Source organism: Mustela nivalis (genome assembly GCF_964662115.1).
Source record: "Mustela nivalis genome assembly, chromosome: 1".
In the NCBI taxonomy this organism is placed as follows: Eukaryota; Metazoa; Chordata; class Mammalia; order Carnivora; family Mustelidae; genus Mustela; species Mustela nivalis.
This window is the reverse complement of record NC_139020.1, coordinates 187784958-187806828: the sequence shown is the minus strand read 5'-3', so window position 1 is coordinate 187806828 and position 21871 is coordinate 187784958. Positions and strand designations below refer to the sequence as shown.

At 38.2% G+C, this 21871-nt stretch overlaps 1 protein-coding gene across 11 annotated transcripts in view; it reads right to left on the bottom strand.

Moving 5' to 3' along the window:
- The window catches only part of FHIT (fragile histidine triad diadenosine triphosphatase), a 1429687-nt gene that overhangs the window by 1041976 nt on the left and 365840 nt on the right, over positions 1-21871 (bottom strand). For all 11 annotated transcript variants that reach the window (XM_082727539.1, XM_082727542.1, XM_082727540.1 and 8 more), the window contains one exon: positions 18448-18498. The gene's annotated coding sequence lies outside the window, so the exon portion shown is untranslated. The remainder of the gene's footprint in view (positions 1-18447; positions 18499-21871) is intronic.

Here is a 21871-nt window from a genome sequence, read left to right as displayed (position 1 = left end):
ACCATTCTATGAGGTAGTTCCTACAACTGGCCTCATTTTATGGGAGAAGAAACCAGAGAGGTTAAGTGAGTTAACTGAGATCTCACAGTAAACAGCAGAAATCTGAGTCCTCTTAAAGAAGAGAAAAAGCAAAGAGTGGGTATTTGGAGTCCTGAAACATATGCCTGTTAGTATTAGGAGAGGAAAAAGAAGTCTTTCTAAGCAAAGAAGATCCTATAAATTTGAGGGGCAATCCCTTAATTGTAAAAATTGCATAAACCTATGAGTTTAAAGTGATCGTGAATCGAGGAAAGAAAGGCAGGGCCAAAGGTAAGTGGGCAGATAGTATAAAGTGAAAACAGGAGACTGGGTCTTGGCTGGAAGCAAGAGAAGGAGTACAATATCTTTGTGTTCTGGAACATGGGGGCTATTCAGTATTATATTTATTATACATGCTGAATTGTTTGCTGAGACCCCAGAATGGGAGTAATGGTTAAGGGAATAAAAACAAGAAGCGGTGGTAGAAAAGGAGAGGGGAAGGCTCATGAGTTCTTGCGAGGGGTTAAATGAACACAGTCCACTGACAACATGCTGGGGAAATTTTACTGCACAAACGCATTTCTCTTCCTTTGTTGCTACTTTTTAAAATGCATATTTACCTTTCCAATGAGACCATTCAAAGACATGTGATTATTTTACCCCATCGTCTAGTCTCTTTCTAAGATTTATCCTACACTGACCAAGAACGATCCCCTGCCATTGTAGGAGACATGTTTCACATCAGAAGCCTCCTGCTGCTGCATGAATTTTCATTTCAATTCCGGAATCACTCTCAAAGCTACGCAAAACATAACAACTGGATTTTGTAGCTGTTTAACCTTACTTTTCATACATTAAAAAAAATTATTAAAATGTGTGTGACTGTCTAGTGGGGGGAGAATCATATAATGGCATGTCAATCAGGTAACAGTTAAGCTGCATTTCATGGAAAGGAAAGGTAGTGCTTTCTTCCAGAAGTGAAGTCATCACTCCTTTATTTAACTGACATAATATTTATACCCCAATTTTTAAATGGCAGCTACAAATAGAAGTCGAGAGAGGATAAATTCTCCAAGGGAAATGAACCCAGAGAAACCCAGAATTTTACCATTTTAAAAGTTCTATTTTATAGGTACGTAAGAATGTTACCACGATTGTAAGTTTGTACCCATAGCAGATGGACTGGATCAAACTCCATGAAAACATTTAAAATTAAGTAAATACCACCTCTCCAACTACTGCTATCTCTTCAGAATGCTCAGTGACAGGACGCATGGAGCTTTTATAGGGGATCTAGGCAGGCAGGGGTCCTGAGATAACTTCGCCAGGAAAAAGAAATTCAAATGATCTTTTCAGCAGTAACCTGGATGGTCTCTAGGCAACTACATGGGGACAGTCACCATGAGTACCAGCTAGCACAACGGCATTGGTATTGTTAAAAGGGCAGAATAAAGGTCCCCACGTGACTTCTGTAGGTGTTTCATTGCTCCGCGCAAGAGAGATCGTGGCTGAAGAGTGGCTTAAGTGACTACAGAGGATCACATAAAGGAAGGGGCAGGACGGTGCCTTGACACTCCCTCCTCTCATTTCTGGTCCTGGACTGTTCCAGCTGCATGCTTTGAACCTCCCCAAGAACTGGCCAGTCCTGGCACTGGAGTTTCATAATGCAAAAAAGATGAGGCTGACTCACAAGTCTGGTAGGAAGAGTATGTCTCTGGTTTTATGGGGCTCTCTGACAAATCATCTGTCAAAAGAGTACTTTGTGAGTCAGTTTACTCTCTTTCCTTGAGACTGTGGTGTCCACAAGACTCCAAGAGAAACTTTACAATGGAAGGAATGTGTGTTGTTGGCCCTGAGTTTGAATCCTGGTAAGGCATTTACTGTCTCTGTCTCTACTATAGCTGCTCAACTTTATTGAGCCTCACTTGCCACCTCTATCAAATGGGCATAATAATATCTGAGGACACTAGTTATCAGGAGGATAATTTTTTTTTAATGAGTTTAAAGCATAGTTTCTGGCATAAGTTAGTTATTCAGGCCAAGTGAGAGCCCTGTGCCCCACCTTACTTGCAGGGATAATTCTGAAACAGAGAAGTCACCAGGAGGCCATAGGGACCTCACTGCCAATAAAACACTCAGTGACAATGTACTAATACTCTAGCAGGTTGGCTCCTCTCTGCTGTGACCTCTATCTCCAATATTCCCTTCATAGGACCTTCTTAGAAATAAAAGCATCCCAACTATAAACTCCTATTCATTTCCTAAGATTTCGTTTAAAGGTAATTACTTCCTTTCTTTATCTAATGGTTTTGGGCCATATCATGCTACATGATCTGCTCAGTGTAGTCATTAAACACAGATACTCAGTCATTTGATGAATATTAATTGAGTTCCTGCTAAGATGTCAGGCACAGTTCTCTATAGCAGTGAATGTGATGGCCCCAAATCCTGCCTTCATGATGCCTACGTTCTGGTGGGGGAGACAGACCATAAATATAACAAAAATGTAAACTACATGGTTGATTAAACAGTATTATGTGCTCCGGAGAAACACAGAATGGAAAGGAGATGCGTGGTCAGGATGAATCTTATGGTTAAATTATGGCTTTATCCCCCCCAAAAGAGGTACGTTGAAGTCCTAACCCCCTCGTACCTAAGAACGTGATCGTATTTGGAGATAGGGTCATGGTAGATATAATTGAGTAAGATGAGTTCATACTGGAGGCGAAAGGACCCCTCCTCCAGGAAGACCAGTGTCCCTAGAAGAAGATGACCACGAGTATACACCCACCCAGGGAGACCACCATGTGATGACAAAGGCAGAGGTTGGAGAGAGGCAGCTCCAAGCCAAGCAATGCTTAGGACCTATCAGAAGCCAAGAAGAAGCAAGAAAGGATTTCCCTGCAGGTTTCAGAGGAAGAAAGGCCTGGGTCACACTTCTATTTCAGACTTGCAGCCTCCAGAATGGTGAGCCCATAAATTCCTGTTGTCTTCAGTCACTCAGTGTGTGGTACTTCATTATGGCAACCCCAGGAAATTAATACAGTAAGTATTATCTGGGCTCAAGAAACATATGCACAATTCCTTGTGTATATACTAGAAAGATCATTGCAGTGGTTTTACCTTCTTTTAAGCATAGCAAAATGTGGAAATGACCTAAAAGGTGCCCGAAAAAGGGAATAGGTAAATAAAATGTGCTATATTTATCCGATGGAATATTAGGCAACTGTTAAAAGAATTCAGTTGGTTTTATAGGCATCAATACAAATAAGTTTTGCAAATAATATATGAAAAAAAAAACAACAAGAAGGAAAATTTTAAACAGGCAAACACAATAGTATGTATTAGTTGTGGATACCTATATATATATGTGTATAAAAATAAACAACAAACTGGTCAAAAACATCCCAAACCCGTGGTGGGGAATTTTGAGCAGGAGGTTCAGGCACCAGAGAAAGTGGAAGGAAAGACAGAAAGCGGTAGTAAAAAGGGAATTTGATTTCATCAAAAATTTCCTTAAGCAAACAATCTGTAAGCAACTATAAGTAAGCAGAGACAGATGCTCATTTTTTTGATAATGGGAATACAGATGTTTATTGTATTCCTTTGCGTGGTCATCAGTATTTTTAACATTTTCTCCAAACGAAGGAAGGAGAGGAAGGAGAGAGGGAGAATGGCAAGGAGACACAAGGAAAGAGGTGAAGGGGAGGGGGCGACGGAGAAAGCAAAGAAGGCAGAAGTCATCACCAGTCCTAAAGTGCAGTGAAACTGGTCATAGATGCTTGGTTTTTTTCTTTCTTTCTTTTTTTTTTTTTTAAGGATAAAACTCAAAACCATGTTAAAGGAATCAGTGAGACTGATGATGATGATTCATCCTGGGTTGGCTCGGCTTGGAGGGCTGACTTTAAGTTCAGCCAGCAGAGGGAACCATCTGTCGTTTGGAAAGACGCAGAGCTCTGCCAGGGGAAAGGCAGCCAGCCCCCAGCAGTCATTACCGTCAGCACTTACCAGCACCTCTGGAACCACAGGGAAGAGGGAAACATGCATTTACAGACAAAGTAAACTGAGAGCAGGCCATGGACATCTTTTCAACCTTTCTAAAAGGCTCGTTGTAATTTTCCAGAATCAAGGGAACAATATACTTGATTAGTTCTCCGCAGACTTAGCAATTTTGCTTTTCATATTTCTCTCCTTGAAGCAAGTCCACCATTAACCTTCTATGTTCTAGGGCTTGAGATTAGATTTTTTTCCCCCTTCCGAAATGGAATTTGGGATTTAAGAAAAAGAGTTAGAGTTAGTTTTAAGATTTTTGCTGCTAATAATCAAAGGATTCTCCTTAAAGCAAGGAGGTCATTCTTTAAAGAAGTCAGAACGTTCCTTCTTTTCCTAGAGGGAGAATCGGTGGAGGGAAAAAAGCTTGCGGGAAGGTACAGTAATCATGAAATCCCCAAAAGACCCAATGCTTCCTCCTGGGTCAATATTGTATACTTAAAAATGCCTTATATGTACACTTATTTGAAAGACCTTAAGGCCTTAAAGAAGCAGTTAGCCAAACCCTTAATGAAAAATCTGGCAATTCCCCACTTCTGCACATAAAGCACTGAGGAGGCAGAAGGCGCCAGTGCGGGGCTGGATTTACCTTCCTGGCTTCGCCCCATCAAGACCCTAATATTTAAATATTATCCTCATGTATGTCACCCAACAGGGAAGGTTTCAGTTGGTTTCTAAACATCTAAACAACAACAACCACCACAACAGCAACAGAAACAAGGTAGGAAGGAATGCTAGGAGTAAGTTACCAACGTAAATGTGCTATTTTTGTGCCTTTGATGTGGTGATGATACCCATGATTCTGCACAGGGAAATTAGACTTTTCAGAGAGCTAGTACACCAAATCATTTAATTTGTTCAATTACTTACAATAATGTGACTACTCTGCACTGCAATAAACATGGGATTTTCAAATGAACAAATGAAGTACATGATAATTCCTTGTGAACGGAGCCACAACGAAGGAATTCTGCAACGGGGCTCCACACCACAGGGGATGGGTAAAACACCCATCCTACGCCCATCCTCTGAGAACAAAAGAAAGAATCCTACGGCCTCTGGTTCTACGTGCTCTCTTCCCAGGTAGAAACACAGCTGAAGCCTCACGATGAGCTGATACATTGCGCTGTCACAAGGTAACCTCCCACACTCCTCAGGACACATGAGGACACTGTCACTTCATGCCTCCAGATCATAAACCTCAGGAGGCTTTAGCAAAATAGCGTAGGGAAACAATTTTGCATCATGGTTAAGAACATTAGAATCAACCTGGCGATTCACAGACCTGTACCCCTAGGGATAAAAATACATTATGTGTTTATAAAAATATTTAAAATAATAATAATAAAAAAGAACATTAGAATCCTGGGCTTCACCAATCAAATAAATACATGACTCTATCCAGGCTGTCAATCTTTATGCTCATTCTCCTCGATGGTAAAAATGGGGACAGTAACTTTGCCTTCCTCACTGCGTTATGAGGGAAACAACTTATGCAAAGGACCCAGAACATGGTTAGAATTCAGCAGAGTAGTTACCATTACTTTTTAAAAAAATCATTGTCGTCGCTGTCATCACTATTCTTATGCTTGACTATATCTACATTTTCATCCATTATCATTTTCAAAGTTCATTAGAAGCACAAATCACTGCCTTGTTTAGTAATTAATTACTTATATTCACTTAAAGTATTTCCTGAGTATCTAATAAGTGACTATAAGCACTATGCTAGGGCCTGCGTTCTTTAGGTGATCAAAATCAAACATTATCTCTGACTCGTAGAGGCTGTTAGGGGACCTGCACACAAGTCAAAGACTCCCCCAGGGAGTGTGTCTTTTCCAGCTGAGTCAAGAGATCTAAAGGAAAGGAGGTGATCATTCTAAGAGATACTAAAACAAAGGAAGTTGAATTAAACATGAGACTTGGGGTGTCTGCCTTCAGCTCAGGTCATGATCCCAGGGTCGTGGGATCAAGCCCCACATAGGGCTCCCTGCTCCACGGAAATCCTGTTCTCCCTCTCTCTCTCTCTTCCCCCGCTTGTGCTACCTCTCTCACTAAGTCTCTCTCTGTCAAAAATAAAATTAAATAAATAACATCTTTTAAAAAGTAAAAAATGAAAATAAATGTGAGACCTGCAAGATGAGAAGGAACTAAACAAGGGGTAGAAGGCTGGCATTCTAGGGAGAGAGAACACAACATGCAAAGACACAGAGTATATAGTGTGTCTTCATTGTCATTAAAAGTTGGTGCAAAATTCTACATTGAATAGTTCAATTTAATTAAACGAACAACCATGTATCAAATAACCCCCAAGAGTCACTTTCTGAGCCCAAAGGCGTAACAGTAAGCAAAGCAGATGTGATGCATGCCCTCAGCCTTACATTCCAGCACTTATTCCTTTGTTTAAAAACTGCACTAATGGGGTGCCTGGGTGGCTCAGTGGGTTGAAGTCTCTGCCTTCAGCTCAGGACATGATCCCAGGATCTTGGGATCAAGCCCCGCATCAGGCTCTCTGCTCAGTGGGGGGCCTGCTTCCTCCTCTCTCTCTGCCTGCCTCTCTGCCTACTTGTGATCTGTCTGTCAAATAAATAAATAAAATAAATAAATAAATAATGCGCTAGAGTCAGTATTTACAACCAAGAGTTCTGCCTTTAGTTTTGTTCCCAAGAGATTCCACGTGCATGGAAAAACTGTAATGCTTTCTCTGGTCAGACAAGGAATGCTACATAAGCCAAATAATTCCCTTTTGACTTAGGGGTCAGGAACCTTACAATCAAATTTGGTTCCTTCCAAGGACCTACCAATTTACAGCAGTAAAGATGGTCACATTTCTGTTTTATGGTTAATTGTTCTATTGCTGGCCGACTACCTTTAACTTGGTAGACAGCTTCAAATTCTTTGGGGACTTGGTAGAAGGGGGAAAGGAAGGGAAAATAAAAGAGGAATAGAAGGGCAAGTTTCTTTAAGTCTGGGGAACTGTCCAAAGCACCTTTTGAAGTTTTCACACTACCTAACATAGATCCTCAATGAAATGCATTTAGTAACTTCTGATTGGTGAATGTATAAATGAAGACCACAAACCTTACCCAGCTCAACTTGGATTCAGTTACAGGGCACAGGGGATTGTGAAACTTGCTTACTTCTCTCTAATCTCTAGTATGAGAACGAGAGCTCGAAAGAGAAAAATTTATCATGTTTGCCACCGTGAAGCAGCTCATTAACCAAACAGAACCACTGTGGAAACCACTAGAAGAAAGTGGTAAGAGAACTTTAAGGTATCCTTCAAGATTTTTTGAAGGGAATGAGGGTCCTTATAATAGAACATGTCTCTTGCTCCCATGCTACTCAAAACAAGAGAAATGTCATGGTTTTAATTGATGTCTAAATCACGGGGGGGAAAATGGTAAGCTTCTTCATGACAAAATTGAAATACTTCTGCCATTCTATTTCCTGTTGTTTTCTCGGTTATTTTGGAAAAGAACTGTTAGTCCTTTTATATCAAAACTCCACACTGGGAAATGAAACTACAGTAATAATCTGTGTGGTTAACTACTAGGAAGAAGGGTGCAAATGTTAAAAGAAATTTGGAAGACACCTATTAGATATTACAGTGCTATACGTTTCTGTCTTGTTCATGGCCAAATCAATCCAACTCTCTCTCTCTCTCTCTCTCTCTCTCTCACACACACACACACACACACACACACACACATCAAACATTACACTGAAGGAGGTATTAGAACATGTCATCCTTGTCATTAGCTCAACATATTAATGAGGCTTTCTGAATTAATCTCTAACACGAACTGGCTGTTGACGTGACGTAGTGTCAGTAAATCATGTAGCCTTTGCTTCAAGTACCTGGCAAATACCAGTTTCAGGATGCTTCAGTTCTTGGACAGTAGAAAATTAAGTCATTTCTGCATCCTCCTAAGATTATATCATTTCTGTATTCTGAAGAAATACTTCAGTGCTACCAAGTACATCACTTCCCCAAATAGTTGATAAACTGAAAAGAAAACAATATTAAGTGTTGGTACTTGAGGCAATAGTTAAAAGGGGAAACTCAGAGAACAAGAGTGTGAAGATATATCATGAGATTTTCAAAACGGCGTGGTGAGGGAAGGAAGGAGATGCCGTTGAATCACGTGTGTTTTCACAAGGAAACATATTCCTGAAGGCAATTACCCAAACGTGAGAGTTGCTCTCACGGTTCTCAACCTTACCCTAGGAGGACTTCTTAGAATGCAAGACTAAAAGAGCCAATTACTTCAGCACCAAGCTACATCCTAAGTCTCTGGACTTGGCAGTTCAAAAAAAAAAAAAAAAACTCTGGGAAAGTGTTCTTATGAAATCTTCACTAACAACTCTAACTTTATAAATGTAGACTCTAATAGGATGAATGAAAACCAACCAATTAGGTAGCAAAGTAGAGAAGAGAGAACACTGAATAAAAAGGCCTGCTGGAGTTTCAGTTGTAGCTCTACCACTTAACTAGCTCTTGAGACTTAGATCATATTTGTAATAAAAATCACATCATAAAAAATTAACAATTACACAGCACTTAGTATGCCAAGGGCTTTCCATGCATTATCTAATGCAATCCCTATAACGATCTATGAGGGAGAAACTCTCACAATGCCAGGTTGAAGAAGGGAGTTGACTAGCCCGTCCAGCACCACCTGACTGTGCTAAGTGGTGGAATCGGGATTTGAACACAAGAATCCCCAACCCCAGAGCCCAGCTCTTAACCATCCACCGCACAGACAGGTTCACTATCCTCTTAGGATGATTTAAAAAAGACTTCTTTGGGGGCGCCTCAGTGGTTCAGTCGGTTAAGTGTCTGCCTTCAGCTCAGATCATGATCCCGGGGTTCTAGGATCAAGCCCCGCGTTGGGCTCCCTACTCAGTGGGGAGTCTGCTTCTCCCTTTCCTCTTCACTTGTGCTCTCTCCTGATAACTCTCTCTCTCTCAAATAGACAAATAAAATCTTTTTCTCTAAACCTCCATTCTCAATGCTTCTTTACAGAATGTCCTAGGGATTAGAGATGATATTAGAGACACTAGCCCACAGGGACAATAAAGATAACATTTACACAGTGCTTACTATGCGTTGGGCACTAAGCACTTTTCACACATTAAATCATGCCATTTTCACAATGACCTTAAGAATAGTATTATTTTGGGGCACCTGGGTGGCTCAGTGGGTTAAAGCCTCTGCCTTTGGCTCAGGTCATGATCTCAGGGTCCTGGGATCAAGCCCTGCATCGGGCTCTCTGCTCTGCTCCCCTTCTCTCTCTGCCTGCCTGTCTGCCTGCTTGTGATCTCTCTCTGTCAAATTAAATAAAATCTTTTTTTTTAAAAAAAGAATAGTATTATTTTGGGGGTGCCTTGGTGGCTCAGTCAGTTGGGTGGCCGACTCTTGTTTTGGGTAGGGTCATGATCTCAGGGTCCTGGAATCAAGCCCCACATTAGGCTCTACACTCAGAGGGGAGTCTGCTTCAGGATTTTCTCTCTCTCTCTCTCTTCCCCTCCCCCCACTTACTCTTGCGTTCTCTCTCTCTCTCTCTCTCAGATAAATAGATCTTTAAAAAAAAAAAGGAATACTATTACTTTTAGTCCCATTCCACAGATGAGGACACGTGGGCAAAGAAAGTCACTTGGCTTGAATCAATCACTAAATTGCACATCTAGGATTCCAATCCAAACAGACTAACTCACTCAACAAACCACACAGGTTGGACACCCTCCTACTGATACATGAAGGACTTTGGTTATTTTCTAAAGTGTGTGTAAGTCTCATCCAGACTTTAAGATGAACTCAGGAGGATGAAACAATCCATATGTGTATCCAGGAGGCCTGCCTACTTCTGGGTTCAGCAACCAAAATAGCTAGAGAAAAATGCATCACATAAATCATATACATGTAACTAGGACTTTCTTTCTTTTCAGTTTCTTGGCTGATTGCTCCCTTTGTGTTGATACCATGTTGCTTTAAGGTTACTAATAAAAACACTGAGGCTCTATAAAAGTTGTTTTTCTTGCTTTCCATCTGGCAGAAATGCAGTCCCTTTTTCATTTTCAAACTTTCATTTATTTATTTGAGATAGAGAGTGAGAGAAAGAGAGAGAGAGCACAAGTCGGGGAGAAGCAGAGAGAGAGGGAGAAGCAGACTCCCAGCTGAGCAGGGAGCTCAACACACGGCTCCATCCCAGGATCTCGGGATGACAACCTGAGCCGAAGGTTGACATTCAACCGACTGAGCCACCCAGGCTCCTCATTTTTAAATTACTTTAATATTTTATTTAACCCAATATGTAAAAATACTATTTCAACATGTAATACAAATTAATAAGATATTTTCCTTTTTTTTTAACATGACATATTCAAAATTCTCAGTATGATTTATGTTTATAGCCCATCTCAAATCAGACTAACCACATTTCACGGCCCAGTAGCCCCATATCGCTAATGGCTACCATACTGAACAATGCAGGCCTAGCGTGAGTGGCTTGAAGGAAGTCCTGGTGGTTGGTATTTCCAGGTCTGTGTTCTTGGGCTGGTCAAGTTCTCCAGAACAGTGTCTGCCAATTTCCTGCCTCAGGTTTATAAACCTGGCTATCATTAATCAACAGATTCTGGGATCTTAGTAGGAAAGTGTGAGAGCATCATTATGGAGGCTTTAACTCAATATGCCCTCTTTTCATCCACGCTCTGCTTGGTAACCCCAGTCACAGACCCTATAATTCACCCCCTTCTGTCTTCTCCCCAGTCAGGAAAGAGCAGGATGAGAGAAGCAGTTCCTAGGCTACACAGGGCAAGGAACGGCTTTGGGGGATCTATTAGCTATGTATTATATTTCAACATTCTTTTCATATTCATTAACTCTCAATTTTCCTTGATTTATAATGCCACTACTTCCTGACCCTTTATAAACTTCTTGGTTAGATTTCACTTCTCTACTCCTACCATCTTAAACCTTTAGGAGAACCTTCTAAACCTCTACGTCTCCGACCTTTTAAGGCAGCATCTACAATTACATTCTGCTATATTTTCCCCTATTCTTTTTGTCCATACTCCCTTCCCTTTTTAAAATTAAACATCTTATTTTGAGATAACTGGAGATTCACATGCAAGTTAGAAGAAAACACAAGTGATTCCATGTATCCTTTACCCTATTTCTCCCAGTGGTAGTTTCTTGCAAATCTATAGCCCAATAATACAACCAGGATATTGACATTGATACAGTCAAGATACAGAATATTTCCATCACCACAAGGATCCTCTTACTGCCCCTTGTACAGCCACACCCATCTCCCTCCTACCATACACTTCCCGAACACTTGACAACCACAAATCTATTCTCCATTTATATAATTATGTCATTTCGAGAATGTTCTATAAATGGCATCATACAGAATTTCATCTTTGGGGATTGGCTTGTTTTTTTTCTCAACCAAAATCCCTGAAGATTCAGTCACATAGTCTCTACGAATCAAAGGTTCATTGCTGGGTACCAGTCCATGGTATGGGCATATTCCAGTTTGTTTAACCATTTACCCAGTGAAGGATACCTGGGTTGTTCCCAGTTTTGGGCTATTACACATAAATCTTCCAGGCACATTTGTGTACAGGTTTTTGTGTGAACATAAATGTTCATTTCCTTGGGATAGATGCCCAAGAGTACGGTAAGTGCATGTTTAGTTTTGTAAGAAACTGCCAAACCATTTTCCATCCTATATTCATTCCCACCAGCACTATATGAGTAATCCAATTTCTCTGCATCCTCACCAGCACTTGGTGCTATCATTGGATTCTTTTTTTTAAAAAGCCATTCTGATAAGTGTAAAGTGATACATTGTGTGGTTCTAATGTGCACTTCCCTGATGGCTAATAATGTTGAACATCTTTTCATGTGCTTATTTGCCATCTGTGTAACCTCTTCAGCAAAATGTCTATGACTTTTGCTCATTTTTTAATTGGATTGTTTGTTTGTTTGTTTGTTTTACTGTTGAGTTTGAAAGATCTTTATGTATTCTGGATACTAGTGCTTTCTCAGATATGTGGTTTGTAAATATTTTCTCCCAGTCTGAAGCTTGTCTTTTCATCCTCTTAACAGTGTCTTCAACAGAGCAAAAGTCTTAATTCTGATGAAGTCCAATATATCATCTTTTTCCCTTTTATGCATCCTCTTTAGTGTCAAGTCTAAGAACTCTTTGCCTAGCCCTAGATCACAATGATTTTCTCTTATGTTTTCATCTGTAAGCATCATAGTTTTATGGAATTTTTTAATATTAAAGTCCATGATACATTTTGAGTTAATTTTTAAATAAGGCATGAGATTAAGTTTTAGGTTCACTTTTTGCCAACTATTCCAGGACCGTTTATTAAAAAGGTCTCTTTTCTCCATCGAGGGAAATTGCACATTTGTTCAAAGTCAGTTGGGCATATTCATTTAGATCTACTTTTTGGGTTCTGTATCCTGATCCATTGATGCATGTGTTTCACACTCCAAGAACAGCCACATAGTAGCTATCCTATATGCTTTGAAATTGGGTAGGCTATTGCTCCCCCTTTATTCTTCTTTTCCAATATTGTTCCTTTGTTTCCATATAAATTTTAGGACAACCTTGTCTACCTAAAAAAAATACATATATCATGCTGTGGTTTTGGTAGCAACTACATTAAACCTGTATATCAATTTGGGGAGAATTGGTATCCTTACTAGGCAGGGTCTTCCAAATTACACTGTATGTTTCGCCACTTATTTAAATTTTCTTTGATTTCTTTCTTCAGGATTATGTCATCTTCAGCATGCAACTTCTATAAATGTCTTATTAGATTTATACTTAAAAATTTCATATTTTTGAGTTACTATAAATTTTATTCTTTTTAAAATTATTTATTTAAGTAATCCCTGTACCTCACTTGTGGCTCGAAATCAAGACCCTGAGATCAAGAGTCAAACACTCCTCTAAGCCAGCCAGGTGCCCCCAATACACTGTATTCTTAGTTACAGTGTCTACTTGTTCACTGCTAGTATACAGAAATACAACTTATATTTAAAATTTATTTTATATCCTACAACTTGTTGAACTCACTTATTAGTTTTAAGAGGACTTTTTGTTTTCTTTTTAGGTCACTTAGGATTTTCCAAATAGAAAATCATGTCATCAGAAGTAGTGACAGTTTTCTTTCTTCTTTTCTAGCTTTGTGCCTTTTATTTCTTTATTGCCTTACTGCATCAACTAGAAACCTCTGCACTATGTTGAACAGGAGTGGCAAAAAGGACATCCTTGCCTTACTTCCTGACTTGGAGAAAAGCATTCCATCTTTCATCATTAAGTATAACATTAACTGTGAGTAATTTAAAAAGATGTTCTTTATCAAGTTGAGGAAGCTCCCCTCTATTCCTATTTTTCTGAGTTTTGATCATAAATCAGTATTAAATTTTGTTAAAAGCTTTTTCTGCATCAATTGATAAAATCATGTGAGTTTTTTCCTCTTTTGTCTGTAAATATGGTGCATTACACTGGTGGGTTTTCTACTATTAAACTAGTCCTGGATCTCTGGAATAGAGCCCATGGTCTCGGTTATCATGTGTATTTTTTTAATGAATTATACTTGCTAATATATTGTTAAGGATTTTTGCGTCTATATATATGAGGGTTATTGATCTATAGTTTTCTTTTTTATATTGTTTCTGTCTGGTTTTGGTGTCTATCTAATACCAGCTTCATAAAATTAATTGTAATCTCCTCTATTTCCTAGAAGAGTCTTTATAAAATTGATGTTAATTCCTCCATAAATGTTGGGTAGAATTCTCCATCAAAATCATCTGGGCCGGAGATTTCTTTTTTGGGAGTTTTAAAATGAATTCAATTTCCTTAATAGTTATAGGACTATTCAAACTATCTATTTCATATTGGGTAAATCATGGGGGAAAAAATTGGTGTTTTTTGAGAAAGAAATCTATTTTTTCTAAGTTGTCAAATTTATGTGTGTAGAGTTGTTCACAGCAAGCATTCTTTTCTTTACTATCCTTTTGAGATCTTCAGGGCTTATTGTGATATCCTGTTTCATTCCTGATATTGGTAATTTGTGTCTTCCATCCTTTTGTCTCTGCCAGTCTTCCTAAATGTTTGTCATTTTTATTAACTTCTTCAAAAAACCAGCTACTCCTACACTTCTTTTAATTAATACATACATGATAATATTTCTTACTTCCTTTTATTTCTAATCTGCCTCTTTTGTTATATTTGAAGTGAGTCTCTCATAGACAGTATATAGTTGGGTCATGTTTCTTAAACAACTCTGCCAATCTCTGTTTTAAGTGGCATATTTAGACTATTTAATGTAATTGTTGATATTTTAGGACTTAGCCTACCATTTAATTTTTGGTTGCTCTTTGTTCTCTCTGGTTTGTGTTTTTCTGTTTTTGTTTTCCTGCCTTCTTGTAGGTTATCTGAACATTTTTTTGGAACTCTAATGTATCTAAAGTGTTTTGGGGTACATCTCCTTGTATAATTTTATAGTGGTTGCTCTAGGTATTATACATTTATAACTTGAGAACACAAAATGACTGGTGTCATTTTACCAGTCTGAATAAAGTATAGAAAGCTTACCTCCCTTTTTGTCTCTTTACTGTCTCCATTTATAATTATTTTAAATATTGTAATCATTTGCAGCCAAATTGAGAGTACTATAATTATTACTTCAATCTTTAAATATAATTTAGAAATTTCAAGAGGAAAAAATAAGCCTAATGTATTTACCAGTATTTTGCTTACTGTGTTCTTTCTTCCTTCCTCTGTTCCAGGGTTCCTTTTGTTTGCTTGTTTGTTTGCTGTTTTTAATCATTTCCTTTCTGTTAGCTATTCTTTTGGAGTAGCTCTACTAGTCACAAATTCTCTTGGTTTTCCTTAATCTGAGAATATCTTGACTTGCTTTCATTCCTGAAGAATGTTTTCACTGGTTATAGGATTCTGGGCTGATTCCAAGTTGGCTGTCATTTTCATTCAGTACTTGAAAGCCTTAAGTTCCTGAATCTTAGCAGAAACTCAAAAATAAGAGATGTAGAAAGCTGAGAGAAAAAGATCAGATTTATGTACAACATGTCAAATTTACACTCAGCTCCAGAAGTGTCCATAGGACCTTCAGAGAGAAACATGGTTCCTCTAGCCCCCAGTCACCATTAATTATCTGGATCCCTAGCCACATACCCTTCCCAACCCACTAGGAGCATCTACAGTCTTTTCTAGAATGTAGATGGAATTCTGTTCTGGCTTCACATAGACGGGTATAATTGGTTAGAACTAGTATCACACTTGTGGTAAAAATTAATTTCAGAATGGGTGGAAACAAATAAAAAGCAGAATAAAAATGTAAAAATCTCTCTGCACAATGTAAGTGCTTATTTGAGCACAGGCTTATTTCCTTTTCATTCCAAATCATTTTAAAAAGTTGTATTTAATGTTACTGAATTATATATTAGAAATGCTTAAAATGGAAAACTTTATGTTATTTTTATTTTTCCACAGTAAAAAAAAAAAAAAAAATTATCAAAGCTTAAAAAAAAAAAAAAAGAAGAAGAGAAAAGAAATGAGTGTCCTATCCATGCTGCTTCCCAAAGGCAGACATTGTCAATGCCTTAGAAACAAGGAAGGTCAGACCCACCCGGGCACTTGATCTAATTTAGATGTGGTGCTGAGGGGTCTTCAGTTGGGTTAGGAGCTCTATAGCACTCGGCCTCCTTGAAAGGAAAGAAATCTTCAAGCCTGATGGACTTGAAAGAAATGTCACCTTTTTAGAACAGAAAAAGAACATATGAAAGTGTCCCCTTGAAAATGAAGACATGAACTAGAATATTAAGACAGGGAACAAGCAGCCAAAAAATCACCAACATGTTTAGTTGATGCACTTCAGAATGGGAAGAAATTTGCTTGCATTCTTTTGCCACCGAAGATAATTTTCTTTTAATTCTCATTTTTTTTATGGTGTGCATGTTGTTTTGTTTTGTCTCTATGGCTGCTCTTCTTAAGTAAGTTAACTTTATGAGTATAAACTAGAATCTGTACTCGTGCCAGCCCCATACTCTTTGATGAACTTGACATTTTGAATGGATTAATTTTCTAAAAGTGGAAAATTATTCCCACAAAATTGCTATCTTGTGGGAAAATGTCCCTTCCAAAAACACTTCCTAGTCTTGATAAGTACTGAATCCCTTTCTACCTGGAGGCTTGTTACTTAAATTTCAAAGATTGTCATGTCACGGGAGAACAACAGAAATCAACCTGGGAATCAGCTTTTCTCAGATATGTCGAGTGGCTGTATTTATTTAGAACTGATCCGTATGCTTCCCGCCATTTTACACACAGATTTTTATTCCTCCTCAGGTCCTTCTTGGCATCTTTTTTCCACATTGCAATGAGACTTCCCTCTCATACAGTCATACAACAAACTATATCTGAATTATGTTCAAATCAGCAAGGAGACTGGCGTCTTCTGGAGAAAACATAAGGGCTATCAGAAGTGATTTCCTGAATTTTTGCCTCATGATGACATTACTTTAATGCAGGCACCATCTCATATATGTAATTAACAATATGGTGTCTAACAGATTTGTATAAAATGCTAAAACTAAGCAAACACAATTACATGAGTTAGTATCATGTTATCAGCACTGCACTTGATAATTAAACAATAAATGAAAAGCCCATTGTCCTCAGTACAACAGTCAATTACTGATTTTTACTATAGACTCTACTGGTCATTATTCTAACTTCTTCTGTTTTGGGTCATTCTTTTATCTAGAAAACCCCAGATCCATTTCTTCATCCATATGTACTACATGGAACCTTAGATTCTCTTAATGACCCAACAGATTTTTGGACAGTTACCTATCCTACTGTAAGTTGTCTTGTTTAGAAGAAATGGAAGTTAAGATTGTGGCCATAAAGGACAATCTGTCAACCCATTAAATAAATTCCTATTGAAAAGTAACTAAATGCATTGAGTATTAGCATAATTTATTAGAACAATTAGAACACATCCTTGTTGTCTTTTAATTAGATTATTCCTTGTTCTGCTAATTAACACTAGACAAGAAAGAATAATAGTTTCAGGATTCTAAGATCATCTGTAGACTATGTGGAAAGAGAATGATCAATAATGCTAATCTACCAGAACACTTAAATTTCCAGAAAGAGATCTTTTATCATGAGCAATCCTTTATATAATCAGCATTATTTCTCACTGTCTACAGTCATCTTTTCCAAAGTTTAAAAGTAAAGATGCTAGACAAATCACATTTATTCCTCTGTTGGAAACCCAGTCAGGCTGGGCCACCTCTGGCCTCTAGTGGCTCAGACATTGCTTCACTCTCTTGCAAAATGCCAACAAATAACCACAAACGAAGGACTTAAGATTCTGTGCAGAGCAGCACAGCCAGGAGTCTGAATATCTAACAGGGAGAAGACCAGATTTTTAAGTTCTGATGCTAGGTGAAGAATCATAAACCTCCTCAATTTAAAAATATACTGAAATAGATGAAAATTTCTTATAAACAAGAATTAATCTGAATATAAAACTGGTGACATTTCCATCTAGGAGGATATTATTTATAGAAATTAATGAGGAGGCAGTTGTATGACAGAGAATATAGCTGGGCTTTTGGATGTGGCCTGGGGCCTCTACATGTGACTTGTATGACTGTCTCTGGTTTTATGTTTCAGAGACCACAAAGGATTCAAAGGCTCTGAAGTTCCTCTCATGCCCTATGCAACTATCGCCAAGCATGCCAGGAAATCCTAGAGAGCAGCTCCCAGGACTTCTAGGATTCAGATTCTTTAAAAAAAAAAAAAAAAAAAAAAGGTCAGGAGTTGGCATATGCTGTCATCTAGGCTAACCCTACAGTTGAGAGGGATGATGCTGGGACGCACAGATTGGACAACAGTGAACCAGAGGTTCTCTGTAGTAACAGGCAACACAAATTCCCAACCAGCAGCCTGGATTACAGGAATGTCGGCTCTACTGTTGACCGAGTCTGCCTTAGTCAATGCAAAGTCATAATGAGACCATGTCTAGACAGTATTGATCTCCCACCAGAGAAAAAAATAATTCAGAGTTTGACTTCTCTTCTACCTTAGCCCAAATAACACCCAAATCAGGATCTTTCATTCATATATTGCTAACATTCTCCCTCACCAAAGTCATTTTATCAACCAGGCAGCCAATGGCACCCATAAACTTCTTTTCAAGGTACATGAAATTTTTGATATTCAAAAAGTCTTTCATATTCAAATGGCAAATGAGAAAGCTGATTAAACCTATTAAAGAATCTAGATAAATTAAATGAGTTTTTATGTATCTTTTTCTTACCTTGCTAGGCAGAGGAGACAGGTGTTTAAGAAAAATGAGTGTCCACGCAACCTGAAAGAATGAAAACTCAAATTAACATGGGCACAATATCTAAAAGAGAAGGCATGGGCTTAAGTCATCTGAAAGATTTTCCAGGTGGTTAGTAATTTAAGAGCTGAGGAGCATCCTTTTAACCCTCTATCTACTCCCCTGGGAAGATATGCCTCTCCACTGATGTACCTCTTTAAATTGTCAGGGCACTACTAAGAACTTAAGGTTCCCCACTACTTTGACCTCCAGACTAGAAAAGATCTATGGAGCAGAATACTATCTTAGAGGCAACAGAGATTTGCATTCGACTGCCCTGTCCTCAGGCATTCCAAAGCTAGGCTGCATCAGGTTTGTCCCCAGAAAGTGAGGGAGGAAGGGAATATGGTTTAAAACACGAGTAGGAATGGAGTCAAAAAAGTTCTCCAGGCAATGTGATAGCAAGCTAAGATTGGAAAACTCTAGCTGAAAACTCCAGAGAGAATTCTCTCTGACTCAGGAGCTGAACTGAAGCCATGACTCAGAGGTATTCAGGTAGTACCACAGGGTAGAAATGTTTATAAGGTGGATCTTTTGCCTCATTGAGGGAAATGAAACAACCATCTTATTATGTCAAAATAACATCAAAGTACAAATCTATTCAATAGAAAAAGGTTAATAAAAACATAATCCAGGGGCACCTGGGCGGCTCAGGGGTCATGATCCCAGGGTCCTGGGATTGAGCCCCCAGTCCGGGGTGGAGGTGTCTCTGCTCAGCAGGGAGCCTGCTTCCTCCTTTCTCTGTCTCTGCCTGTCTCTCTGAATACTTGTGATCTCTGTCTGTCAAATAAAAAAATAAATAATCTTTAAAAAAACAAACAAACATAATCCAAAGAGAGACTTCAACCACTATAAATCATTCTTTATAAATGCCACTGAGAGCGAAAATTATCATTTCTGTGTTCCTAACCAAAATAGCTTTGCAAGTCTTAGAAATAGTTTGCCCTCCAAAGCAACCGGCAGAAAGTCCCTTTAGTCTACCAGTTCTTGTCCTGTTGGATACTGAAACTTTTGAGCATTTACTCCCCAAGCTGAAATTCAAAAGGCCGACATAGTAATACCTACAAAATTGATAAATTAGGATAACTAGAAACCTTATCTATTGATAGCACAGGCTACTTCCCCACATGGTCTATATACAATTTCTTGTAAGCTTAGTAAAAATCCCACATTTATCTGAAATGAAATGAAGGGAAACTAATAATGAATTTCCTTTCCTCTGTGTTAGAGAAAAACACAACCATGCCATGATAAGCAAGAAAGAAGGACACAGTATTCATCCTTCTCTTCTCACCCAAGAAGGTAACAATATGAGGGTTCTAGTTTAGAGTACACCACTATGGCATAGTTTCAGGACATAAAGTTAAGTTCTAGTCTACATCAATCCGAACACACTGGGGTTAACACAAGTGTGTATGTATACCTCTCTAGCTACTGAGAGAGAGATCATGGTAAAATAAATATGTATAAAATAAAATAAAAACTTGTATACACATTTAAAAGATGTACTGCTTATTTCAAAATAAGACAAGAGCAGTTGTGATCTAGATGATTTTGTTGAAAAAAACTCAACTCTCTTTAGGAATACATGTATCCTAGCAAATACCTTTTAAAAGACTACAAAGATATAACATTTGGTAGAATCTTATTCAACCATTCTGATTTGGCCAAATGTTAAATTAGCCAAATATAATAGGAGAAAAAAATTCTCTATTGATTAAGTAATTGATTTAAAATATTCATGAACTTAGCAGAAGCATTAAGTACTAAGTTCCAGAAACAAGAAATAAATCTTATGTATGCGCAAAAAGGAATGAAGGTGTTTTGTGCAATCTTGGGGAATAGATTTTTTAAGACACTTCACAAAATCATTGACTCTGCAGCAGGAAAATCCCTACATGGATTAATCCAGAGCATTCTTATTCCTGCCTCCACAGTTGTTAAGAGCTCAAAAATAAAACTTATCTCCTAATCATTCCCCAGAACATGATTCAACACACTGTCTATTTTTTTAAAAAGGTGATGGGGGAGGCCCTGGCTGGCTCAGTCCGCTAAGTAAGCATCTGCCTTCATCTCAGGTCATGATCTCAGAGTTCTGGGATCAAGTCCCAAGTCAGGCTCCCCTCCCAGTGGAGAGTCTGCTTCTCCCTCTCTCTCTGCCTGCCCCTCCCCCTGCTCTGACTCTCTCTCTCCCTCTCTTTCTCCCTCCCAAATAAATAAATAAATAAATAATCTTTTAAAAGTTTAAAAAAAATTTTTAATGTTTTCTGATATCTAATGTCATGTGATAATTTTTTTCCCAGAGACTAGCCAAATATGCCTCACTATTATATCAATCAGTTCTTAAAGCCACAAGTGAAGACAGATGCCATCCTCTCCTGTAAGAATCACACTCGTTTTTTCTTTCCAAAAATTATTAATCATACCTGTGACTATCATCCAAATTTAGCTGAAATTTTCCTGAATCCTACAAAATGAGTACAAGAGCGAGAAAATATCTTCCTAGAATGAATATGAAGGAAAGAAAGTCTTGCCATTTCTCTTAATTTATTTCTGAATTCAGCTTGGTCTTCATTAGTGCTACATAGTTGCTTTATTATTCAACGTCCTCTGTGACCCCCTTGATCATTTTTCCCTGAGGGTGCATACTTGTTCAGTAACTATATTATAATTTTGTGATCTGCGGATTTTCTCTAATATTCTACTCTACCTTTGTCCCAAATTAATGAATTCCATCCTTTTTGGCTTCTACTTCTCCTATTTATTAAATTCACTGAACACAAAGTTTATTTTCAAAGGAATTAATAATGCTTTGTTCTCAGCTTGGTATTAACAATGAATTTAATAAGCAATGGATTTAATCAATTTTTAAGTGCACTAATGACAAATTTGGTTAAAATATTAGTGTTCCAAACCTTCCATTCCCCCAGAAAAGAAATTTATTGTGCTTGACCTTTCCCTTCACCCCCTTTCTAAAAGAACTATTAATATTTGTGGTGCAGAATTACGTGACAGATAACAAAAACAGAACTGGAAGATTGGGATAAAAGCCCAAGTCCACACCCTTCATATAAAGAGTATAACAAGGAAAGTGAAGGGGTGAAAGAGAATACTTGACTCCTGAGCAGGGCAAAATGAAAGATCACTAGAAAGAGAAAAAGAATGGAAGGGGATTTTAAGAATAGTTGACATGTATAGGAAACTCAGTGACTCCATCAAACGTAATTACATTAGTATTTACGAGTCCCAGAAGAAGAGAGAGAACATTTACTTGAGGAAATAATAACAAAACCTCCTTAACCTGGACATCCAGATCCAGGAAGCACAGGGAACTCCCATCAAAATCAACAAAAGCAGG